The sequence below is a fragment of the Montipora capricornis genome, chromosome 7 (genome assembly GCF_036669925.1).
Source record: "Montipora capricornis isolate CH-2021 chromosome 7, ASM3666992v2, whole genome shotgun sequence".
In the NCBI taxonomy this organism is placed as follows: Eukaryota; Metazoa; Cnidaria; class Anthozoa; order Scleractinia; family Acroporidae; genus Montipora; species Montipora capricornis.
The window spans coordinates 22,444,540-22,449,539 of NC_090889.1; the positions used below are offsets into that span (position 1 = coordinate 22,444,540).

The window sequence follows — 5,000 nt, forward strand, 5'->3', positions numbered from 1 at the left end:
AAGGGATCCAATGAAATTAGAGGTTGTAAAGAGCTGCGTCGTATCTCCATTTTTATATTGTTTTCAGTGGCACCAACATGGCCTTCTTATCACGTAAGTGCAATCAAAGAACTCCAAGTATTCTTTGTTTACTTTACTTGAAGAAACAGTTAAATGGTGTAGTTCTTTGTGCTAACTTGGAGGTAAAGCATATTTCCTGTACTTTACCCTTGTAGCTTAGGAGTTGAGTTCCGGGGATCCCCCCTTCAAGACCCGCTTCGACCACTTGTAGTTGAATTTGTTCCTTGGTAGTCTCTGGTTCAACGTCCCAGCTGCACTGGTAAATAGCCAACTGGTTTGCCTCCGGCCAGTTGGGATTCTTAACAATTGTTGTTCTGTTCCGTCAATTGTGTTTCATTGGCCCTGAAAAGCCCCTAAGGGCAGTGATCAATTAAGTATGTATTGTATTGTATTCAACCACTCGGATTTCTTCAAGGAAATGGCAGAGGGTGCTGTTTTTTTTTTTTTTTTTTTTTTTTCAAAAAACGGCATGGAATTGATTTATCAGACTCCATTGTTTTGTCTGGACTCTTTGCAGTCTTGGCACAATGTAAAGAACTGGGGATCGAAGAAGAGCATTGCATTGCACCCGTTCCAAAACGACGAAGAGGCAAGACTTTGAACCCAGTTTTGGATGAAATAACGGCGAATGCTTTGCAGAAACGGACAGAAGCATCGACCTCGTATTGTCATGGCGTTTATAGAACGCGAGAAGGAGAAGTTGAACGTGGTGTTCAGATTGGAGAAAGATCGCTAAAGCGGAACTGCAAAACGGAAGCGAGAACTGAGGATCTTTACAAGAACCGTATTGAAGGTGGGAAGTCTGAGTCATGTGAAGGTGCCTTGAAAAAATACAGCGGGGACAATTTCTTCGACGAAGAGTCAGTTCTGTCTAAAACGAACGATTCTTCGGATGACACTAAAACTAACTTTCCCGAACAAACCACGGAGACAAAACGCCCGTCTCCACCCTGGACAGTTTCCGGGTCTCAGTCAGAGGAAGGGGTCGCTGGGGAGTGGTTTAGAAGTAAGTCTAATTTTAATGTGCCTCCCTCCCCAGGCCATATAAAGCCTCGCCCAGAGAAAGTATCCATCATTCACCGAATGATTCAACATGGACAAACGATAGCTGTGAAAAACGTAAGCGAAGACAAGGGTTAATAGCCCACGCTCCTCTATCAATTTTGAGACTAGAATCCCATTATTTCACAATTATATGGTATCGCTTTAGTTGGATACGAGCTGGCAAACCGCCAAAGGGTTGGCGCTAACCAATCCCTTCTTCCACGCAAAGTCAGTGGAGGATTGATAATTTGAATTTATGTATTTATTTACTTTTTTTTTATGAACTTCTAGACATTGCAAGAAAGTCAATGTAAATACTGATTATATCGAACGAGGGCCACAGTATTGTATAAAATGATTTTATTTCTGTATATTTTGCAATACATTCAAACATCGCTTTCATATTATATCTCATTCTTCGACTGCCCCAGAAAATACATATAAACCTCGTTCTAACAATAAATTCTATAAACGTACTCACTTAAGGATTTTTTAATTGCCTAGTGCCCTGGCCTTTGGATGAAAGCGAGACTGGTAATCGTACCTTACTTTTTAACTATGTCGATTCAAGCAAACGATTCAAGCAAACTGCAAGAGGTCGCGTTCTTAATTAAACCAAAACTAAGGCACTGGTAGGAATAGTGTAATTCCCAAGAGATTAGTACGGGACACCAACATGGCGGGCGTGACGTCATACGCATAACCAACGCAGAAAACTGTGATGTCTGCATCGCAAAGACAATTTCATCCAGCTTTGCTGCCACCCCTTGGCCAGGTCACTAAGCAATTAACTGTAAAACTTGGATCGTTGTTTGCGTCCACTTCGCTGTGCTCTAAGAGAGGAAAATGCTAGCACTTTAAGTGCTACTATGACCAAAAAATCAATTCTTCTTGTTCTTTGGATTTCAAAACTATGTTAATTAAACACTACGTGACCCAAGTTTTAAACCTTGATTTAAAAAAGACACTTGTTTATTTTTACGTAAATTTTCCTTTTTAACGGTCCGCCATTACTAACTTTAAAATCTTGAGAGAGCTGGGTCAAGGAGAAAAAGACATCGAAGACTCCTCGGTTCGACCGAATTGATATGCAGCAAGGGAGTTTCGGGCACTTGCATTTATAATAAGCTGCATTTACACGCTGAATTTTTAAGCTAGTGAGTAAATGACATCACTTTTCCGTAGATCCAACCCTCAGGTCCAATAGGTCAGTTGTTACGTGAGTAATGGTGGACAGTGAAATTCAAAACTTACACTCCAAGTAAACGGCTTAAATTTTTGCCAGTCAGGTGTAAGGCAAACACACTTTCAAAATCTGAAGAAAAAAGGAAGTGATTTTTGATCATAGTAGCACTTTAATTTGAACCAGAAATGTTTCAGAGCCTTCCGTGCCTGCAACGGAAAGAGCACCCTTTCATACGTTGCAAATGCGAATCAAAATAATGTAGTAATAAGAACGCCTCAAAGAATAACAGCTATCGACTTTCTTATGGTTAAATGATGCCGAGGCTTCACTTGTCAGCGTAATGTAACCCAGTAGATATTTTAAATTCGTCCCCAGTCTCCCATCAGTTGCTGGGTTGTCACAGGTTACCCATAAAAGGACTTCTTATTATGCATTGATTTCATCAGGATCTTCCGTGCAAATGATTTCATTTGTCTAGTACCCATGAAATAAAAAACAGCCTGCAAAAAGTCACCGCTGTCTCGGTATATTGTTTCCTCTCGAGTCCTGGCAGCTGGTCACAGACCAAAAACCATTGACAGCACATCTTATTGGTGAATACGAAAAAAATGTATCTGCCTTACTATATTTCGTATTGAAGCTTTACTTCTGTTATGTACATTAATATGATTCCGCGCCTTTACAAGAGCGATATTTAGATTGTGTGGTTACGAAAAAAAAGAACCACAAATGAGCTCTGGCAAAAGAAATTGCAAGAGGTTACGTACCAACTAAGACGGGTAACCTTGTACCAAAGCCTCCTTTTCTACAGATATTTTGCGACGGGGTATGAGAAATCCCAGGTCGGATTGCCCAAGGCAAGAATATTCTACCCTTGAGCAAGAGAGAGAATTTTTACATCACCTAATGACCGAGAGAATTTACCTCAGTAATCTAGCAGGACGTGAAACGATTATTCCGCGTCGGAAACTATTTTAGAACCGACCCAGACTACAAGACGTGCAAAAACAGAATGGCTAAAAGAAATCCTAACGTAATATTTCTTATTTACGGCGTTAGGACAAGGGAAAAATCGAAGTTACTGGCCCACAGAGCAATTTGGCTTCAATATTCTTTTTCCTTTCCTGAGCGGAATAAGGCTCTGCTACGGATTACAACGTTTTCTGACGGGCGCTGAACATTGTTGCTTAGCGACCAAGAGACCACTTGACAGGCTTCGTGTTCCACCGCTTTGCAATTTGAACGGTGTCATCTCGGGCTCAGTATCAGTCGGCAGACGATTCTATTCGGCATGCGCTGTTACAGTCACACTAAGTGAAGCGTACCCCTCAAGATTGCATTAATGAACTGATTATTTGAAACTTGAACCCGCTAGTGGTTTCAAGAATGCAATAATGAATTAATTATTCAAATATTGAACTTCCTCGCTCGATCCAAGAATCAACTAATGGGTTCCGTTTTCGAAAAATCAATTCACTGTTGCAACTAGTAGGTTTGAAACTTACTCGTCTTTTCTAGAATGTAATAGTCAATTGATTTTTCGTAAACGGAACCTGTTAGCAGTATTCTTGGATCAAACGAGCGAGTTCAATATTGAATAATCAATTTATTGTTGCATTCTTGAAACGGCTAGCGGGTTCAAGTTACAAATAAACAGTTCATTAATGCAATCTTGAGGGGCATGCTTCACTTAGTTTGACTGTAACGAATCAACGTCTCAAAGACAAGTTTGCTCCAATCTCGTTCCCTGAGTCATCCTTCCCTTGACAAGCGGTCGGGAAAAAGAGACTCTAGTCAAACCCAAAAAATGCCATATTTGATTGGCTGTTGAAAAACGGTTTCATTTCCGTTTTGAGAAAGTAGTCAAATACGTGTGGCAACACTTGGTAAATTAACGACTTCCCGAAACCAGTATCCTTCGAATTGAACACTATACAAGGCTGTTGCCTAACAGGAGCCCGGTAGCCTGGGGCTCCCAAAGAATAGCTCTGGGCGCCTTAATTTTCGCAGCAACACCTTTCACTTCATATGATGGGCTCCTAAGTTCTCAGCGTTTAGCTCTGAGGGCTCCTTTAAAATTTTCTTAGGCAGCAGCCTTGCTATATTCTTTTAAGCCTCATACTGAGCTTCTGTGAGGGAGAAGTTCAGATTTCCCCAACGTCCAATGCTCTTTTTTAAAGGAGGAAGCCATACTTCTAAAAGTTTGACTTTCCACGCATCCTTCACGCACGCGCAGTTATTCAAAAGGAACCAGAGTTTTCTGGTTCCGGTTTTGTATTATTCCAGAGCCTCCCGCGCCCGTTCCACAGGACAAGGGTAACGGATGCTCTGGGAAAGAGATTGATTTTGCTTTGTCCAAGACCACAGAGGCCGAGGGAAGTTATCAAAGCGCGGACCAGAACCCTGTCTCTTTGAGTTCCCTCGTAAATAATTGACGGAAAAGGAGACTTGGCAAGGAAGGTAATGTCTTGCTTTCCTCCAAAACTAGCCCTCGCTATTTCTGGAAACGTTCTAACCTCGGTATCACCGCAACTAAACTAAAAAAGTAATTTCGACACTGATATTAACGTGATATTGCGATTTCTTGTAGTTATTACAAATTTTTCAAAGTTAAGCCTAGCGAGTCGGAAAGTTTCAAAATGTGTCCTTGCATCAACAGTTTTCTTTCGAAAATGAGCTCATTATACTCTTAATGACGATCCTAATTAAA

The 5,000-nt window shown here is 41.0% G+C and overlaps 1 protein-coding gene across 1 annotated transcript in view; it reads right to left on the minus strand.

Moving 5' to 3' along the window:
* Window positions 1-4,853: 4,853 nt before the first annotated feature.
* Window positions 4,854-5,000, minus strand: part of LOC138056461 (uncharacterized) — a 31,975-nt gene continuing 31,828 nt past the window's right edge. Inside the window, exon 24 of the mRNA XM_068902264.1 lies at window positions 4,854-5,000. This exon is cut by the window's right edge and continues 1,263 nt beyond it. The gene's annotated coding sequence lies outside the window, so the exon portion shown is untranslated.